The 21998-nt window shown below is 41.6% G+C and overlaps 1 protein-coding gene and 1 long non-coding RNA gene across 2 annotated transcripts in view; one reads left to right on the top strand and one right to left on the bottom strand.

Moving 5' to 3' along the window:
* Window positions 1-21998, bottom strand: part of sbf2 (SET binding factor 2) — a 669356-nt gene that overhangs the window by 430722 nt on the left and 216636 nt on the right. The window lies entirely within an intron of this gene.
* The window catches only part of LOC144684865 (uncharacterized), a 33196-nt gene continuing 28667 nt past the window's right edge, over window positions 17470-21998 (top strand). The window contains exon 1 of the long non-coding RNA XR_013577579.1: window positions 17470-17534. This is a non-coding gene — a long non-coding RNA (uncharacterized LOC144684865). The remainder of the gene's footprint in view (window positions 17535-21998) is intronic.

The raw sequence follows: 21998 nt of genomic DNA, 5'->3' as shown, positions 1-21998 counted from the left end.
TCTTGAAGATGGTCATTGCCTGGCACTTCTGTGGCGTGAATATTACTTGCCATTTATCAGCCCAAGTCCAGCTCTTGCTACATATATACACAGACTGCTTCAGTATCTGAGGAGTCATGAATGGTACTGAACATTCAGCAAACAACCCCACTTCCGACCTTAGAATGGATGGAAGGTCATTGATGAAGTAGCTGAAGATGTTTGGGCCTACTCTTGCAACGATGCCCTGTGATGGAGATGAGTTACCTCCAACAACCACAACCATGTCCCTTTGTGCAAAGTTTAATTCCAACCAGTGGAAAGCTTTTCCTGCCAATTCCCACTGACTTCTGTTTTGCTCGGGCTTCTTGATGCCACACTCGGTCAAATGCTGCCCTGATGTCAAGAGCAGTCACTCTCACCTCACCTCTGGAGTTCAGCTCTTTTGTCCATGTTTGAACCAAGGCTTTAGTAAGGGCAGGATCCGAGTGGCCTTGGCAGAACCCCAACTGAGCATCAGTAAGCAAGTTATTGCTGTGTAAGTGCCACTTGATAGCACTGTCAACACCACCTTCCATCACTTTGCTGATGATCAACAGTAGACTGATTCAATTTGTCCTGTTTTTTTGTGGACAGGGCATACCTGAATACTGCCGGGTAGATGTCAGCCTTGTAGCTGTACTGGAACAGCTTGAGTAGGTGTGTGGCTAATTCTGGAGCACAAGTCTTCAGTTCTACTGCTGGAATATTGTCTTTGCAGTAGCCTTTGCAGTATCCAGTGCCTTCAGCCATTTCTTGATATCAGGTGGAGTAAATTGAATTGGCTGAAGGCTGGCATCAGTGATGCTGGGGACCTCAGAGGAGGTCGAGAAGGATCATCCACTTGACAATTTTGCTGAACATGATTGCAAATGCTTCAGCCTTGTCTTTTGCACTGATGTGCATTCTTTTGCACCTCACCAAAACTCCTTTGACAGCATCTTTCAAACCCACAGCCTCTACAAACGTTGTGGGTGGGGATATTTGTGAAGCCTGCTCTTCCGGTTAGCTGTTTAATTGTCTACCACCATTCACGACTGAACGTAGCTGGACTGCAGACTTTAGATCTGATCCGTTGGCTGTGGGATTGCTTAGCTCTTTCTACCACATGCTGCTTCCGCTGTTTGGCATGTTAGTCCTGCGTTGTAGCTTCACCAAGTTGACGTCTCATTTTCTGGTATGCCCAGTGCTGCTCTGGCAAGCCCTCCTGCATGAACCCTCATTGAACCAGGGTTGATCCCCAGCTTAATGGCAAGGGTAGAGTGGAGGATATGTCGGACCATGAGGCTACGGATTGTGATTCATTACAATTCTGCTGCTGCTGATGGCCACAGCACCTTATGGATGGCCGGTGTTGAGCTTCTATGTCTGTTCAAAATCCAACCCATTTAGCACAGTGGAAAGTATCATCAGTGTGAAGATGGGTAGTTGCATCTGCGACAAGTAGATTTGGGAGGACGAGGTCAAGTAGGCTTTTCCCTCTTGTTGATTCCCTCATCACCTGCCACAGACCTAGACAAGCAGCTATGTCCTTCAGAACTTGGCCAGCTCAGTCAGTAGTGGTGCGACAAAGCCAATCTTGGTGATGGACTTTGAAGCCCCCACCAGAGTACATTCTGGACCCTTGCCACCTTCAGTGCTTCCTCCAATTGGTGCTCAACATGGAGTACTGATTCATCAGCTGAGGAGAGGGGCAGTAGGTGGTAATCAGCAGAAGGTTTCCTTGCTCATGTTTGCTCTGATACCATGAGACTTCATGGGGTCCGGAGTCAATGTTGAGGACTCCCGGGACAACTCCTTCCTGACTGTTTACCACCATACCGCCACCTCTGGTGGGTCTGTCCTGCCGGTGGGACAGGGCATACCCTGGGATGGGGATGGTGGTGCCTGGGACATTGTCTGTATGTATGGTTCTGAGAGTATGACTATGTCAGGCTGTTGCTTGACTCATCTTTGAGACAGCTCTCCAAATTGTGGCACAAGCTCCCAGATGCTAGTAAGGAGGACTTTGCAGGGTCGATCAGGTTGGGTGTGCCGTTGCCAATTCTGATGCCTGGGTCTATGCCAGGTGGTCCATCAGTTTCATTCCTTTTTGACTTTGCAGAGGTTTGATACAGCTGTGAGGCTTGCCAGGCCATTTCAGAGGGCGTTTAACAGTCAACCACATTGCTGTGGTCTGGAGCCACATGTAGGCCAGACCAGAAAAAGACAGCAAATTTTCTTCCCATGAACCAGATGGGTTTTTATGACAACTGATGATGGTTTCATGGTCACTACTACTTGGACTAGCTTTTAATTCCAGATTTATTACTTGAATTCAAGTTCCACCAGCTGCTATGGTGAGATCTGAACCACGGAACATTAGCCTGGGTCTCTGGATTAACAGCCCAATGACATTACCACTATGCATGGCCTCTCCCAAAGGAATACTTTATTCTCCAGTTGTCTCGTGATTCTAGCTGCTCATTTTACTTTTCCAGTTTAACTACGTCCTTCCTGTATTGAAAGTTCCAGAGCTAAACATAAAACTTCCAGGTGTAATACAACTAATGCTCTATACAATGAAAAGAGAATCTCCTTTAATTAACGGACAATTCTTTCTGCAGCCTAACAACACATTTACTCTGTTGACAACAACATTATTTTATTGAGGCTGCTTTTGCTGACAAAGCTGTGCCTGCGCAGTTATATGCTGTTGGTAGACCCAGGTTAGTAGCCGCCACCTTTATAGGGGGCAGTGTGCAGCAAGGCTCATTCGCAGTCATCACTGTCCAGGGCAGCAGGAAGAGAGAATATTGTGAATTTCTATCCTGGGCTGACAGTGATGGATTTTGGAAACTCCTTTTATAGGAGGTTAGAAGGGAAGGATTTGCAGGTGGGAAAGTAAAATCTTTGTGGGATACTTTACTGCAGTCATGTTGGTCAGTGTTTCTAAACTCTGTCTCACTGTCCCAGTAATGTAAGTGGATTGTAGGTTGCGCGAGTGTTAGATTATATTACCTCTCCTCATTCTTCCCCATTCTGGACTCTGAGTTCTAGGCTGCAGGCTCCAGCAGTGACATATCTGTCTTTTTTGTGAGAGGTTAAACGGAGGCCCCAACTGCTTTGTCAGGTGCACATAAGGCATGTAGGATATCTTATTCTTCTTCAAATAGTGCTTTAGGGTCTTTGATGTCCAACTGAACTGCTAGACTGGACATCAATCTAAAATCTCACCTGATGGATGGCGCTGTCAATAATGTACCACTCCCTCATGCTCACTGTAAAAAGAGCTATCATAATCAATTGATATTACAGAATCAAAATATGTTCAGCTCCACACTGCTCACCAGCATTCAATTCAAACTTTGTGTTTTAAGCAGTGCTAGTAAGAAACAGGGGCTAAGCAAGAGTTAAGACTGCAAAATTAACTGTGTGAGTAACTAGTTTGAATCTTCTCTCTCTTAGCCAAGAGGCAGAATACTGGTACTTCAAAACATGCTGTTGAAGCCTGAAGCCACGATGTCAACTACCACATGAAAAAAAATGCACTTAGCGACTGCCTTTAAATATAGAAAACTATCCCAACTCATCTCTCAGAGGCGTGAGTGAACAAAATAAGTAAGAGGGATGCAATTTGATGTATGACAAAAAGTTTGGTCAAAGAGGTGGATTTCAGGATGGGAATGAGGAGGAAAGGCATAGGGGTTTAAGAATGGAGTTTCAAAGAATCCTAAGCAGTTGAAGACACTGTCATCAATGATTGGGCAAAGGGAAGGGACAAGCATAAAAGGCTGGTGTGAGATTTACAGACTTTGGAGAAAGAAGCTGAATGACTGGAGGAAGTTATAGAGATAGGGAAGAACATGAAAATGGAAGGATTAAAACAAAAAGGTTGAGAATTTTAAATTTTGAGCTGTTTAGAGATTGGGAACCAATGTACATTATTGAGGAAAGATGGGAGAATTAGCAGATCTTGGTGTAGGGTAGCTTACAGGCAACAGTTGTAGATGACCTGAAGTCTATACCAAGTGGCAGAATGAAGGCCATCCAGAAGCGCTTTGGAACGTGCGAATCTGGAAGTAACAAAGACACAAATGAGGGTTTCAGCAGATGTGTTGAGGTAAGGGCAACAGAGGATCATAAGGTGTAGGAGCAGAAGTAGGCCATTCGGCCCATCGAGTCTGCTCCTCCATTCAATGAGACCATGGCTGATCTGATAATCCTCAACTCCACTTTCCTGCCTTTTCCCCATAACCCTCGCTGAGGACAACATAACAGAGGTAGAAGTAGATCACCTTTGTAAGGGAGAAGATATGGGGTCAGAAGGTCAGTATCAGCCAAAACAAATAATTAAAAATGTTTCAGAAAAACTTTTGCTGCAACATGTCTTAAAGTGGAAAATGTCAACAAAAATTTGATCATTTGGGAATAGTTAAGAAATTGAGTATTGTGCAAGATAGAGTTCAAGTTGTAAATTGCAACTTATTGCTGACTCTGCCAATTGTATATTTTTTAAAAATTCAACATTAAGAAATGGCTTGTAAAATCTGGTCCCGTTGTGCATTTCATGTGAAAAGCTTAAGTAACAGACATCGGATATCAATGTTACCTGTAGTCACTAATCAGGTAAAATTTCATCCTACAGGATTTTAGCATTAATTATAGAACATCCTAGTGCACTCTGGTTCTTGTTCAAGTCAGCCTGCTACAAAGATGCTGAGGAGCAACTTGAGACGAGAGCCACATTAACAAGAAAAAAGATATTGCCATATAAGACTAATCATCAACCACAGGATTATTTTAAAAAACCAGTCATGTGCCATGTTGGGGATAACGCCAAGTTCTTAGGCATTATGCCAAGTAACTATGCAATATCATGGGATAAAGCTGGTCAGGTCACAATGCTCCAGAATCCTGTGTGATAACGTCAAAACCATCAGACACAAAGCTGTAGCTCTACTAGATTATGTCTGAGAAATGTCAAAGCAGAGGAAATTGTGTGAATAATTGTGGGAAGCAACAAAATGGCATATCAGCGCTACAATACCCAATGATGGAAATTAATGGAATCTTGCAACGATCTTAAACAACTTTAGGATTTTTTTGATTCCATGGGTGGAAGGAGATAGGCAGACAGACAAAATAATTTGACAAAACACTTCTGATCCCAAGTTTATTTGATCTGTAGTTTGCCATTCATGTAAAATTAATATACTATGTCATGAGGGAATCAATGCCCACATAACTTGCTTTAAATTTTACAAGACAAACTTTAAAGAATGATAACATGTGACAAGTAACTGAAACTATCCCATTATGACCTATAAGCAATTTAACTATAACTAGGTTATATCATTACTGAATGATGTGATTTCTATTACATCAACCCCACGGACATACTCTAGTTATGCGAGTTACAATTTCAGCATACCTTAAAAAAAGTAATGTCAAAAGGCTCATTTTGGCAAAGCAAGAAAATTCCAATAGTGCTGGGTGCACAAACCAGACATGCATCACTGCTTTAGCACATTATGAGACCATATGCCATAGTGCAATGTTCCTAGATCCCACATTCTATCATGTGTGAAAGATGTTATTCCAAAATCTCAGGAGAATTTGCACAACATAAACATTTTTATTAAGCACCTAAGTATCACTGGATTCTATTTTGTTCTAGCTATGCTTCAACATATAATCACAGAGTGGTTACAACACAGGAGGCGGCCTTTCAGCCCATGATGTCCACTCTGGCCCTCTGCAGGAGCAATTCACCTCGTGCCACTCCCCGACCTTTTCCCCCATAGCCGCGTAAATTTTTCTTATTCAGATAATGATCCATTTCCCTGTTGAAAGCCACGATTGAAACTGCCTCCACCATACTCTCAGGCAGTACATTCCACATCCTAACCATTCACCGTGTAAAAAAGTTTTTCCTCATGTTGCCATTGCTCCTTTTGCCAATGGCCTTAAATTTATGCCCTCTAGTTCTTGATCCTTCCCCCAATGGGAAGGGTTTCTCTTTATCCACTCTGTCCAAACCCCCATGATTTTGAATACTTTTATCAAATCTCCTCGACTTCTCTTTTCCAAGGTGAGCAGTCCCAGCTTCTCCAATCTATGGGACTGAAGCCCCTCACCACTGGAACCATTCATGTAAATCTTTTCTGCATCCTCTCTAATGCCTCCACATCCTCGTACCACCTATTCTGCAGGTGCTGGAAATCTGAAATAAAAACAGAAAATGCTGGAAAAACTCAGGTCTGGCAGCATCTGTGGAGACAGAAACAGAATTAACATTTTGAATCTGTATGACTCTTCCTCAGAGCTAAAGAGAGGTTGAAATGTGATAGATTTTGTACTGTTGAAGGTGAGTGAGAGGGGGGTTGGTGGTGGTCGTGGTGGAGGAGCGGAGAGGTGGAGTAAAATAGAAAGTCAGGGAAAGTCGGGAGCTCAAGAGAGATTTGACAAAGATGTCATGGACACAAGACAAAGGGAATGCTAATGATAGCGCTAAAGACTGAAAAAGGTGCTAATAGTGTCACTTCCTCCACCTCCGTTGTATCTGTTCCCATGATGCTACATTCCAAAATGGTGCTTCTGACATGTCTTCCTTCTTCCCGAGCCAAGGTTTCATCTCAACTGTGGTTGACAGGGCCCTTAACTGCATCCAACCCATCTCTCACACCTCTGCCCTCACCCCTTCCCCTCCCTCCCAGAACCATGGTAGGGTTCCTCTTGTCCTCACTTTTCACCCCACCAGCCTCACATTCAAAGGATCACCATCCGCCATTTCCGTCAACTCCAGCATGATGTCACCAAACAGATCTTACCCTCAACTCCCCTCTCAGCATTCCATAGGGACCGCTCCCTCCATAACACCCTGGTCCACTCTTCCATCAACCCCAACACCTCAACCCTTTCCCACAACCCTTACCACACAATCACAGAAGGTGTAACACCACCTCCCTACTCACTGTCCAAGGTCCCAAGCACTCCTTTCAGGTTATGCAGCGATTCACTTGCACCTCATTCAATTTGGTCGACTGTATTCGCTGCTCCCAATGCGGTCTCCTCTACATTGGGGAGACTAAACTCAGACCGGGTGACCGCTTTGCAGAACACCTTCTCTCAGTCCGTAAGCATGACCCTGACCTTACTGTCACTTGCCATTTCAATTCATCATCTTGCTTTCATCCCCACATTTCCATCTTTGGCCTGCTGCAATGTCCCAGTGAAGTCCAACGCAAACTGGAGGAGCAGCACCTCATTTTCCAATTAGGCACTTTACAGCCTTCTGGGCTTAACATTGAGGTCAACAACTTCAGACCATGAACTCTGTCCTCCATTTTGATCTTTCTTTCAATTTTTTTCCCAAACCTCTACCCCCACAAGGCCACCTGTAATTTGTTCCTGTGTTTTGCTTTCGCAATAGCAGAACAAGAGTCAGCACTCTAACACATTCTGCTATCTTACCTTTATGCTATTAGCACCTTCTTCAGTCTTTAACACTAGCATTAGCACTCTCTTTGTCTTGTGTACATGACACCTTTGCCAAATCTCTCTTGAGCTCCCACCTATCCTTAACTTTCTATTTTGCTTCACTTGCTCCACTCCATCCTCCCCCTTCAACAGTATAAATCCATCACATTTCTACATCTCTTCAGCACTGAAGAAGAGTCATACAGACTCAAAATGTTAACTATGTTTCTCTCTCCACAGCTGCTGCCAGACCTGCTGAGTTTTTCCAGCATTTTCTGTTTTCATTTAAGTATCATTAGTCCAGGCTATGAAGACCACAATATGCATCAAAATGGCAACTGTGCCTCATCCGCCATGACCTAGCCACTGCCTCCAAATTCGACACTCATTATTCTGTAATCTCCACAGATTGATAGCCCTTTCACCAAACCACTATTCTGTTTCTTCACATCATAATACAGAAATGCTGAAGGGAGCCTAGCAGCCTACAGGCTCTTTGGCAGAGGATGAATGCAAAAGTATAGAATTAAAAGCATAATGTTCCCAGCAAATACAAAACCATGGCTGCAATCCCAATGTATTCTCTTTCAGGTATCATCCAATAAAACTAAAATAACATCACAAACATGTAAGTAAATTTTTTTTCATTCTTTTGGTTTAAGTGCTCGGATTCATTTGGTCTTGTGCCACAGCTCATTGAGTATTACAAACTAGAATTACTCAAAATATATAAGTGCACAATAAAATTCCAGTGAACTCTGCTCTACAGTACGTCAGAGGTCAAAAATCATAGAACGATACAACATAGGAGGCGACTATTCCACCCACGTCACATGATGGCTTCTATTATTGTGGCTGTGGCAGAATGCCATCCTCAGTCCAGCAACTGAAATGTGTTTCAGGAACAACTTGTAAAATTTCCTAGATCTTTGATACATTGCAGGAATGAACAAAAAAATGTAAAAACAACAAAATCTTTTATAGAGTGCCTTTAATTTAGTAAAATGTCCCAGGGCGCTTACCAAGTAGGCACTCATTCTCACCATAACTGAATTGGTCAACAAAATGTCAGTAATATAATTTACTGCTGACTTTTTAAAAAAAAAACTCTAGAACATGTAGCCCAAGGGCATTTTTGCACCTGGTATTGTTACTAATTTTGAAACACACTAATTACCCAACAATGATAACTTGCCTTTAATACAGAAAGGTATTTCAAGGGGCTTCACGGATGCATAATCAGGTATATAGTGCATTAAGCCAAAGGTGGACATATTAGAATGGGCGATGAAAAGCTTGGCTAAAGACGTAGGTTTTAAATCATACAATCAACAAATCACAGAATCATAAGGAGGCTTTAAAGAAGACAGCAGAAAGACAGTTGGGTTGAGGGAAGGAATTCAACAGCTTGGGGCCGTGGACATAGGAATCAACTATTTCTGCTGGTTGGGGAACCTAAAACTAGAGTGCATTACCTAAATATCAGAACCAGGCTTTTCAGAAGTGAAGTTAGGAAACACTTCTACATGCAAAGGGTGGTAGAAATTTGGAACTCTCTTATGCAAAAGGAAGTGCCACTGAGTTAATTGCTCATTTCAAATCTGAGCTTGACAGATTTCTGTTCACAACGAGTTTTAAGGATATGGACCAAAGGTGCATATATGGGTTTGTATCAGTCATGATCTGATTAATGGGGTAACAGCTTTGAGGGGCTAATTAGACTACTCCTGTTCCTATGAGAGATGGGAGGAAGTATAGACAATGGTGAAAGATTTGGAACAGCAAACAGATCTTTGGAGGGGGAAAGGGGGCCGGTGGGGGTGGGAGGTGAGATATGGCCAGGGTAGTTATGGAGATAGAAAAGGACAAGATCATGAGGGGAATTCAACTAGGGGAACAGGAGTTAAAGCAAAAAAAAAATTAAGCCATTTGGCCCACCAAGACTGGCCTGTCATTCAATGGAGATCATGGCGGATCTGTATCCCAACTCCATTTGCCCGCTTTTATACATGCCCCTTGATAGCCGGCCTAACAAAAAGGCACTGATCGCAGTTTTGAAAATTCCAACTGATCCAGCAACCAAAACTTTTTTTTGGGGGGGTGCCAGGAACAAATTGGAGATACTGTGGGACCAGGTGCTAATATAAGTCAGCAAGGACAGAAGTGATGTGAGAGTAGAAAATGGTGTAGGATAGGATATGGGCAGCAAATATCAGGATAAGCTGAAGTTTAAGAGGAATGGAGTGTGGCTAAGCAAGCATTAAAATAGTGTAATCTGGAAATGACAAAAGCGTGGATGAGTATTTCAGATCAACTGGGGTTAAAATGCAAATAGTCAGTCTTTGTGATGGAGAAGCTACGGGGTTAAAAGCTCAACTCAACATGCCGAAGGCTTCAGGAAAGTTCAAGAGGACAAGAATGGAAAATGCACTATGATCAATCACTGTTGCTGCAATTTGTGACTTTGATTAGGGCCAGTTCAGTGCTGTGGTGGGGCAGAAAACTGACTGTAGACACTCAAACCCAGAGGTGCAGGAAAGATGGGCACAAATTTGGAAGACGTCAACATGTTCAATGTCTTTGGAGAAGAGAGAATGGAGATGGGACAGTAGTTTTCTGGGACAGAAGTGTCTAGGGTGGGTTTTTTGAGGTGGGGTAATATTACCTAAAAATGAAAGGATATTGTCCCCAAGCGGAGGAGACCATTTACAATGTCAACCAGCATGGTGATTAAAAAAGGAAAATGGTTGGTCAGCATGTTAATGGCAATTGGGTGAAAGAAGCAAAGAATCTCATGGGTATAGGAAGTTGAAGAGAGCACATAGGGAAATAATAAAAAAAGGACTTGGGGTCACAAATAGGACAGGGGTAGCAGGGGAAAGCAATGGCTTTTCATCCCACCCTGCATTGTTGGCTCTAGAGTCCCCCAAGGATCTATCCTTAGCTTCCTTCTCTTTCTCAGCTACATGCTGCCCTTTGTCCACATTGTACAAAGACAGAGAGTCAGTTTCCACATGTACGTTGACAAAATCCAGTTTTATCTCTGTACTGCTGCTCCTGATCACTCCATTATCTCTGTACAGTCAGACTATTTGACTTGGAGGAAGCAGTAGACAAAGCGGAATGGATGGTCTCAATCTTCGTATGAAGAAGCCCACGCGCTTCTCAGATTTGTTGGAAATGAGAGGGGTTTAAGGAGCAGATATAAACAGTGCAACACAAACAGAATGAAAAAGTTGGGAATTTAGGGGAATAGGTGGTGTGTTTTTTGCCTCCAATACTGCAAGTGCTTCATATTACAGATAAATATTTAGTTTACCTATAACTTAAATTAGATACAGTAATTAGTTAACAGACAAAATACTATAACCTAAGTTCATTAAATACTTAGAACAATTAATGAAATCAATAAAACAAGATTATAGAGGGTTGGCAGTGCAGGTGCTACGCTGCAATTACAATATGTGGGAGCTTGCGGAATATTGTGATTGTGGATAATTCTATCTACTGCAAATGTCTGCATCTCAAGAACTTCAGCACACAGTTGCTGAGCTAGAGGCTGCAGAAATTGCAGCGCACCTGGAAAAGGGCAAGTTAACCGGACACTGATCCAAGAGGCAGCCTCATCCCTTAGGTTAGCAAGTGGTACAGATGTGGTTAGTGGTCAAGGACAGGAGGTTGAGTGAGAGAGTCAGACAGATAAGACACCCCCAGTGGAGTGCTCAAGAAGTCTCAATGTTTTCCCTTATCCAACAGCTACGAGGTTCTTGGTGCCTGTGTGTTTAAGGGCAAATTCTGCAGGGTGAATGAGCAAACTTGACTCCAACGCCTTTGACTGGAGGCCTTTCAAGGGGAGAGTGCCGGTGGGTGGGTGGGGGGGTAGAGAGTGAAAAGGAATGTGATAGTGGCAGGGGACTGCACAGTCAAAGAGATAGCGTTAAGGATATTTTATACCATCGGAGAAGACTATGGAGCAGAAGGGTAGGATCCAGTTGTCATGGAACCTGCAGAATAGGTAGAACAAGGAATGGGATTCTACTGAGGGAGTTTGAGGAGCTCCAAATTAATAAACAGTACCTCAAAGGTAATACCCACTGGATTACCATCTAAACCACACACAAGTTGACATACACCAAACACAGAGTTGAGCTTCTGGGAGACAGCAGTTTCGAATCATGAGGCAGAGGCGCCACTACTGGGGAGAAAAGGAGCTGCTCCATTAAGACGAGCTCCACTTAAACCGAACTGGGACCAGTTTCCTGGCAAATTATTTAACTGGGGCTGTATAGAGACAGAGCTCTAAACCAAAAAGGGAGGTGCAGGAAATGTTTCAAGTGAGGAAAAATTTATAAATTTAAAGAGAAAAGTCAAGGGCATAAAGCAGTGCAGCAATTTGGGGAAAGATAAGCAGGGCATGACTGGGAGGCACAAAAAAAATTAACACTAACAGTGCAACAAATGAGAGCAAATCAGGGAAAAATGGTAAAAAAACTAAAATTAAATGGGCTTTATCTTAAAGCATGAAGCATTCGTAACAGGATAGACAAAATTCATGGCACAAATAGAGGTAAGGGGGTTTAGTCCAACAGTTATTACAGAGACATGGTTGAATTGTGATCAAACTTGAGAACTAAAATGTTTTCAAAAGACATACGGCGGCCGGGGGGTGTTAGGGTTAGGGCGCCAGTGCGCCCGCCAACAATTAAGAGGCCTATTAAGGCCCTTAAGCTGGTAATTAAGTTTAATTTTTCGCTGCCCGTCCAACCTTACGGTTGGCAGGCGGGAGAATAGGCCAGGTGGCCTTGGCATTTTTTTTTTCGTGAAACCTCATCCATGGCGGGCTGAGGTTTCCAACAGTGAATTTTTAAAAATTTTAAATTTTAAACTCATTTTTAATATGTCCCAGTTCATGTGACAGATTCACATGTTGGGACACGTTTCGCTTATTTTTCAAATCTTTTTTAATTTTTAAATCCTCCAACTCCCTGAAACAGCTTTGTGTCTTCAGGGAGCTTTCAGTGAGCCTACCTCCAACGCATGCACAAACTTCAACGCTCGCGCTCCTCCCACCCCCACCCCAGCAACGCTGAGGCTCTTGGCATGCGTTACATGCTGGCTGGCCGTTAATTCACCAGCCAGCATGAAATCGTGGTCGGGGCCCGGTCACAGGTGACAGGCGGACCGTTTCACAGCCGCTCCTGGGCCCAGCCACCAGACAGAGGGGACAATCCTCCCACCAAAGTCTGGAATTTGAGCACACATACAACTCCAAGATTGTCCACATGTGGTGCTGCAAAAGAATTAACAATGTGGCCCAAACTGTTAATGGTAAATCTCCAAAAGTTTTCTACACATGACTTTAGTGGCCCTTGTCATTTACAAATACCTGCAACATATCCGAGCAGGCGGAGAAATGAAGTAGACGAGGATGCAGTGAAAGAGTTGTGTTTCAAGGAAGGTTTTGAGCACACAAAATAGTTGTCAGTGCCTGCGATTCACAGTTGCCAACTCAGGGTAAGGAACCTGTACAACAGGCACACAGGAGAAGAAACACAGTAAATCTTGAATCTGCCACTGATCTTCCCGGCTCAGTCGCATGATCTCCTGGGTTTTCCCGCACTCAGTTAGTCACTGATGTACACTTGTCAGCCTCTGCCAAGTTGGTGCACAAATGTCCAAGGCCTGCTCAGCACTTGTTGATAAATGTGTTTTCTAACATTAAAGAGCACAGTGCTTTGGAAACATGGAAAATACAGTACTTGGATAAAAAAAACAATTTTTATTATCTGAATTAATTGAATTTAAATTCCACCAGCCCCCGTGGCAGGATTTGTACCTGTGTCCCCAGAGAATTAGCCTAGGCCTCTGCATTATTAGTCCAGTAACATAACCATTACACCACTGTCCCCATGTATAATTTACATTAATGACTTGGATGAAGGGACAGAGTGTAATATATCTAAGATTGTGGGAAATACAAAGCTAGGTGGGCATGTAAGCCGTGAGGAAGACACAAAGAGTCTGCGAAGAGTTATAAATAGATGGAGTGATTGGGCATAGTGGCGGCAATGGAGTATAATGTGGGGAAACGTGAGGTTATTCATTTGCTAAGAATAGAAAAACAGAATATATTTTAAATGGCAAGAAACCCCAAAATGTTAGTGTTCAGAACGATTTGGGTGTCCTGATATATGAAATACGGACGGTTAGCATGCAGGTACAGCAAGCAATTGGCTTCCTTACCTAAGGACGGATTACACTTGCTTCAAAGGGCTTGTTCCCAGGTGGAGGCAAAGGATTACAATCTCTGGCAGGCCGTGAGTTTGGGTGCATGCGCAGTGTGCAGCAGCGCGTCTGGCCACGCATGCTCTGTTCTGGGTTTCTCCTCCTGCAGATAAAGGGCTCGGCTGTTCTGACAGCAGTGCGCCTGTGTAGAAAAATGGCGTGAGAATTCAATCACAGGACCCAGTATCATGCCATTAAAGGAGTAAGTCCTGAGACAATGGAGAGGAAGCAACGGAAGAACCATCAGAGGGACAGGGAGAGATCCTAAAGAAGAATCCAAGGCAAGGGACAGAGAGACATCCCAGTTAAGAAGAAAGTGAAAGGAACAGAAAAAGAGGCTTCAAGCAGTAAAAGGGCTGCAGTTGGCAAACTTTATGTAATGAGGGTTCAAAGGAAGCCCTGGACATCAGAGAAGGCAGCAGAAGGTTCGTACCTCTGTACTGCAGGCTGTTGGGGTGAAGGTAACCCTTTTAAGCAGTAGTATTCTGCTCAACATAGCCACAAAGAGCTGAAGTTGCGCTTATGAGTTGGAACTGGAGTGTAGACTCAGGAATCCAGGGAAATGGAGTCTCGGGAGACGAGATTGAAACCCTGCAAGATGGACCGTCACTGAAGCCGCCTGAGTTGGGATTCTCTCCAAAAGTTGCTCCAAGGTGAGATCCTTGGAGTCCCTTGTGAGAGAGACAGAGTTTCAACAAGATTGGTTGATTCAGGGTGTGTATTGACATCTGGGTTGGTTGTTGAGAAATCCGTGGAATCTGTCATGTTGCACCTGACATTTCTTTTGTGCAGTGTGGTGTATTCAGCCACAGTTAGCCTGTTAATTTCATATACCTCATATTAATCCCGAATGTTAGAGTATAAGACAAATATTGTAAATTGCTTTATTTTTCAGACCTTGTATAATAAAGTTGATTTATGTTTGTTCAAAAGTCATGGAATCTTGTGGCTTTATTCTCTTAGCAAATGTCTTAAATCTCAAATATTGCCTACTTTAAACAAAAGGTCACTGGTCCCTTCACCAGATAACACCCAACATTTGGGGCCCTGGTCCAGAATCATAACAGGGGATACAGTCAAGGTTCACCGGATTGATTCCTGGCATGAGAGGAGAGATTTAGTAAAACGTGGCTATACTTTCTGGAATTTAGAACAATGAGAGGTAATCTCACTGAAACACACAAGATTAAGAGGGCTTGAACAGGGCAGATGTGGAAAGGCTGCTTCCCCCGACTGGAGAGTCTACAACTCACCGAATTCTCACGTCTCTGCACACCCTACGCAGGAGTGAAAATCTGAGCCAATGTCTCCTTATGAGACTCAGTGTTATAGTTTGTTTTATATTGCTGCTCTGAAGTGTTTTGGAATGTTTTATTACAATGAAGGTGCTATACATTGTTGTTCTTTTATTATTAAATATTCTCTTTTACACTTCCTGATTCAGGCTTTGTACATCTCAATATGATCTTTTTAGGTCAGGAGAGACACTGTTGCTTTTCCTGTGCACACAGGTTCGAGATTCCCTGTAGAGGGCACCATATTGTTCTAACTCTTCAATTAATACAAGTTACAATGCAGAAACTCACAAACTCTGCGGGCAAATGGAACGAACAGAGTTATTTTGCTGCTGGTCACAAAATTCAGGTCATTGTCTTCACCTTTTTTGATCTGGTCAACGTTTTTAAATACAATTTCAGTTCAATTTATTTCACTATTAAAATTTGAACAATGAAGTTGACTTCATGTCACCAGTGCAAATCAGAACCCATGGTAGCTGCTACCAATTGTTGTAAATTTTGCATCCGTATGTGTTCTAATATTTAGAATCACCAGCCATTCCCATGAGCATCCCTATGATCTGGAGCACCTCCATCTACTCAATATTCAGTTATGTAATACTATGACCCAAATAGTATAATAAATGAAACCCCCTGGTATATGCACTGGATACTGAAAACAAGCATATGTTGGCCCTTACCCCTCCTTCCAAGCATTTCTCCTATCTCAAATACTCGAGTGAGGCAAAACCAATTCCAAACCCAGAAACCTTTCTTTAAAACCTTCAGTTAAATTTAAATCTATTTCATCTGGAGAATAAGTCTTATAATGTTAGGATTGGCTCATTGAGCCGCCTATCAAAACTGGAGCCCTGAATCCGACCCCAGCTCCCAATAGTGTCTAGCTGGCCAACAGTCCTACTGCCCTGAATAACTGGAAATCATTTTAAAACTGCAACCGATTTTCTCTTTGGATTTAGTATTGTCTCAAACTGATATAGGGTGTGAGAAACATAATCAGAATATTGGATCTAATCCTTAGTCCCAGGCAGTTTTTGTGTTGAATATAATTTCATGACAGCATGTTATAAATTTCAGAAATTCCTCCAAGGTCAAAAGACTAAAATCTCAAACAGCACAATTACCTAGATTACTGTTAACCGCAATCAGATGGTATAATTCACTTAATAAATAAGTACAAACTGTCTATAATTGTCTGCCCCTGCTTTCACATTCCTAAAAACTCAGAGGTTGGCAAACATTGATTTATTCCGCTTCCAAATACCAGAGATTGGATTCACACTTCATTCCTTTCCTTCTCCATCCCACCCCTTAGTCCAAAAAAAACTAAATTTGCTAATAGATTTAAGTTAAATAATGCTATAAAATATCTTTTCTGCTATGTCTTTCAGCCACCTGCCATGAGAAACTCATGATAAATAGTATCAGACATACATGAACATATCTGAATCCAAGTTGCAGCAAACTGCCAAATTCTAGCATGAATAAATAAAGATCTCCGACTCCAGTTATTTCAGGTTTTTAAAATGGAGGTTTGAAGTTATTCCTATTAACTTCACAGTATTGCTGAAAAAAGAGACAGGTCGAAGCTTTTGCATATATCAGGACACTTCGCAAGAATACTAATAAAAGGGGAAAGCAACAATTTATACTATATGAGAAGACAGTACTGATTGGTTGGCAAGTGGACTCTGATCGGTAGAGCTGTTGCCATGGAGAATGTATCAATTAACGATGACTAAAAGCATTGTTTGAAATTTAAACCAGGCAGCTTGACCCCGATTGGTCAAGGCCTTGCCCTGAGGAATGAACCAGAGAATGGCTTTCACTTAATTTGTTTAGCTGAAACAGGCACAATGTGTGTACATGTTCTTTCTGTCTGCAAAGAACAGGGTCCTGTGTATTGATATATGTAGCTTCCAGTACACGCAATTGCACCACACTGCGAACCCGAGTGACAATCAAATTAGTTGTCAGCTTACATTGCGCCTGTTTTAGCTAAACAAAATAAGTGACAGCCATTCGCTGACTCATTCCTCAGGGCAATGCTTTGACCAATCAGGGTCAAACTGCCAAGTAAACAATGCTCGGCAGTTAACTGTCAGTCACCATCAATTGGTGCATTTTCTATGGCAATGCTTCTACCAATCAGAGTCTACTTGCCAGTAGACCCATACAGTATAAATTGTTGCTTTCCTCTTATATTAGTATTCTTGCGAAGTGTCCTGATGAGTGCAAAAGAAAAAGCTTTGACATGTCTCTTTTTTCAAGCAATACCCAAGTTCTGTACTACCAAACGACTATAACTTCACAGCAAGAGCAACATAAATAATTTACTCGGCATTCAAGAGTTAATTTTCAAGTAGTTAAAGTGCATTAGCTTTTGGAAACACACGACAGATGCAGTTGAAATTTAGCATGGATCCAGACTCTAAACATTTCAAAAACTTAGTGCTCTGTGATTTTGTATTGGTAAGTTATAAGTGGTCAAAGTTGGGTATTTTGTATTCTATCCTGATTATGTTTGGATTGACAGGATTGTACTGTTGCAATCCACTGCTAAAATCATATTAGTATTATTAACATATGTTTTTAAACTAGGTTCCTAATTGAGATTATTGAGATTATTCATCTCCAATTGTCTTTATTATTGCATGCCCTTAAGAGTCCACCTGCACTTCAGTGTTACAGGTTCTAAACAAGAAAATGCAGTATAAAATTTAGTGAACTGCTGGTGAATCAGAGACTTTGTAATTAAGTGAAACCAACTGTCAAAAGCATTCGAAGAAAGAATTTAGAATATTGGAAAGCTCAGTCTCTTGTGTATATGAATACTGAAGAATTTGAGAGGCGGAAGAATCCCTAAAATGGGAAACTAGATTGATTGTTGTTACACAATCATAACACACAGAAAACAGCATTTATGCTCATAATACATCTGGTATCGAAAAGATTGTTAACTCCCGAAAGCATTCAAACACGCATTAGTAAATTATGTTTTGTAAGCACTGCTGAATTGAAACAACAGCAATCTGGCAATGAAAGTAGTCATGTAAATGTTTTGTAAGATTACTCGCTGCTTTGGGATTAAGAAGGAATGCCAACATCTCTTAAACAGACAAAATGCAGGGCAGGAAGTAGGAAAATTGCAACTGTAGAAAAATTTACAGAATTTGGATTCCAATCATGCACAATAAAGGCAGCCATAAATGCTGCAAAAAGGTATGGCATACATGACTTAAAATATATTGGTAACCTGCCCTAAACTGAAGGGTGCAATTTTAGAATTATACAAGGGAATGTCTCACAAGCTAGGTTTGCAGAAAATAATTTATTTTTCAATGGAAAAGAGAGGGCATACATGTGAATTTTGTGCTAAATTGGTAAAGTACATACTCCGGTTGTCTCATTTGACACGCTTTGAGGAATTGTCCACAGGATTGCTTTTGTGGGTAGAAATCAAAATGGATCAGGCCCCTTCCTAATTTCCTACATGCTGATGTAATTGGCCTTGCTGAAGAACATTATGGGTGGTATATCAGGAATCAGTCAATCATTGCAGTACACCCAACAGATAGGAGCTCTGGAGTAGAGTTTTGAGGAAGTGGAGAAGCAGCACTTGAGGATCGGAGTGGAGGAGAAGCTGCAAACAGTACTTTGGAGGGAATAACTCTGGGCAGGGAAGGCAGAACGCAACAGGGGAGGAAAAGGAGGGTGACTGCCAGGAATAACTAAGGGCAAGGGAAAAGGAAGCAAAGTGTGAGCTTCAATAGAAGAAGAGTTATAGTTTAAGCTTAAGAGAAGAGGCATGTCAGATTGAATTTAGGAGTGGGGATTAAAGAAGAAGTGGGTTTTTTTTATTCATTTACCGGATGTGAGCGTCGCTGGCTAGGCCAGCAGTTATTGCCCATCCCTAACTGCTTTTGAGAAGGTGGTGGTGAGCTACCTTCTTGAACCGCTACAGTCTCTGTGGTGTAGGTACACCCACAGTGCTGTTGGGGAGGAAGTTCCAGGATTTTGATCCAGCATGAGTTAAGAACTAAGTTAAATTAGGAATTCAGTGGCATGTTAGAAGATTGGACAGAATATGAAAAAAGCAAAAAAGGCTTAAAAAAAAATATGGAGGGAGAAATTATAGTATGAGAGAAAGCCAACTAGAAATATAAAAACAGGTATTTAAAAAAGAAAAGAGTAAGTAAGGTGAATGTTGGTCTGAGGAGACAGTGTCTGGGGAATTAGTAATGGAAAATAAGGAAATGGCAGATGAATTGAACAGATATTTTGCATCTGTCTTCACTGTAGAGGATACAAATAACATCCCAGAAATAACTGTACACCAAGAGGTGAAAGGGAGGGAGGAACTTAAAACAATTACAATCACCAGGGAAAGTGTACTGGGAACATTATTAGCACTAAAAGCTGACAAGTCCCCAGGTTCTAATGGGCTTCACCCTAGGGTCTTAAAAATAGCTGCTGAGATAGTAGATGCATTGGTTTTAATTTTCCAAAATTCCCTAGATTCTGAAAAGGTCCCAACAGATGGGAAAATAGCAAATGTAACTGTTCTATGCAAGATAGGAGGGAGGCAGAAAACAGGAAACTACAGGCCAGTTAGTTTAACATCTGTCATAGGGAAAATGCTGGAATCTATTATTAAGGAGGTTATAGAGAGTATTTAGAAAAATCTCAATGCAATCAGGCAAAGTCAACATGGTTCTGTGAAAGGGAAATTGTGCTTGACTAATTTATTAGAGTTCTTTGAGGAAATAACAAGCAATGTGGATAAAGGGGAACCTGTGGATGTGCTGTACTTAAATTTCCAGAATGCATTGGACAAGGTGCCACATCAAAAGTTACTCCACAAAATAAGAGCTCATGGTATAGAGGGTAATATATTCGCACGGATCAAGGATTGGTCAGCTAACAGGAAACAGAGTTGGCATAAATTGATCATTTTCAGGTTGCCAGGCTGCAACCAGTGGCGTGCCACAGGGATCAGTGCTGCGGCTTCAACTATTTACAATCTATATTAATGACTGCAATGACAGACCGAATGTATGTTTGCTAAATTTGCTGGTGACAAAAAAGCAGGTAGGAAAGTAAGTTGTGAAGAGGACATAAGGAGTCTGCAAAGGGATACAGATGGGTTATATGAGTGGGCAAAAATTTAGCAGAGGTATAGTGTGGGAAAATGTAAACTTGTCCACTTTAGCTGGAAGAATAAAAGCAACATATTATTTAAAAGAGAGTGATTGCAGAACTCGGTGGTACAGAGGGATTGGGGTGTCCTGGTATATGAATCAAAAAGTTAGTACGTAAGTGTAGCAAGTGATTAGGAAGGCAGATGGAATGTTGGCATTTATTGCCATGGGAAAGAAACATAAAAGCAGGGATGTTTTGCTACAGTTGTATAGGGTATTGGTGAGAGCACATTGAGAGTACTGCGTACAGGTTTGGTCTCCTTATTTAAAGAGGGGACATAATAGCTTCAGAAGCAGTTCAGAGAAGGTTCATTCGTCTGATTCCTGAGCTGAGAGAATGTAGATGACTGGGAGTTGATCTTATTGAAACATACAAGATCCTAACACACAAGATCGTGAGAGGATTTGGCAGGGTGAATGCTGAAAGGATGTTTCCCCTTTGTTGGAGAGACTAGAATTAGGGGACAGAGTTTAAAAATAAGGGGTCCCCCATTTAAGATGAAGATGAGGAGAATTTTTTTATTGGAGGGTTGTGAATCTGTGGTACTCTCTTCCCCAGGGAGCAGTGGAGATAGGGTCACTGAATATTTTTAAGGCTGAGTTAGATAGATTCTTGTTTGGCAAGGGAGTCAAAGGGTATGGAGGGGTAGGAAGGAGAGTGGAATTGAGGCCACAATTAGATCAGACATGATCTTATTGAATGGTGGTGCAGGCTCCAAATGGCCTACTCTTAATTTGTGTGATGGAGGGTTGGAGTGTCTTTGTGAACTGAGTGGAGGATTGGGATATTGGACAGTGTGGCTGGTTGGTCTAGGAGCAATTCCACCATCCTAAAAGTAGCAATTCAAGAAGGTGGCTACCACCACTGACAAAACAACTAAAAATGGGCAATAAGTGCAATAAGTGCCAATATTGCCAACAATGCCCACATCCCAAGAATGAATTAAAAATAGAATGTGGTGCTGATTTTTTAATGTAGCTTCATTACACAAACTGAGAGTCTGTAATAAACCTTTGGAGAATAAGAGTGGAAATGAGTAGTGGGAAGCCCAAAGGTTCTGAAATAGTTTCAGGTTTACTTCAGCAGAGTGAACTAAAGACAATTTATGACAGATAAAGCATAAAACCACGTCACCTCTGAACTTATGGTTAACAATGATTGTATGTGCATCATTTCAAAGTTTAAAATTTGGTTTTGCAAAAATTGGCCGTGATCACTACAAAACTAACAATCTCCATTACTAAATAAATTCACATTTTAATCAAATTACTTTTCATTCATCATTCATGCCATTGATATAGTTAGCTGAATGTAATTTTTCTTGAAGACAGCACACAAAACACCAGCTGGACAAATTGGAGTCCAAAAGATGGGAATAATTACAATTTTTACAGTTCCTGCAAACAATGTGGTGTTTAATTGATTTTCGAATAAACAATAAATCAGTTAAAAAGCCACAAATATGCAACATTTTCATGAGCCAACTGTGTTTTTACATTAGACATATGCTTAAATGCAAGATTTGTCAACAAAATTAATGACAGGTTAAAAAGTATAGAATTACATTAAGTACATGGCTTGATAAATGATTCTCCATAGTATCAGAGATACAAAACAAAGGTAGCCAGACAGCATAAATCAATGGGATATTCCCTAACAGGAAGCTAGTTTTAGCTTTTGGTCATGTTAAATAATTACTAAATGAAACTATTTACACAGGTGCGCCCAATTGTC

Source organism: Cetorhinus maximus, chromosome 9 (genome assembly GCF_964194155.1).
Source record: "Cetorhinus maximus chromosome 9, sCetMax3.hap1.1, whole genome shotgun sequence".
Taxonomy (NCBI): domain Eukaryota; kingdom Metazoa; phylum Chordata; class Chondrichthyes; order Lamniformes; family Cetorhinidae; genus Cetorhinus; species Cetorhinus maximus.
This window is presented reverse-complemented; position numbering and strand designations above follow the sequence as displayed.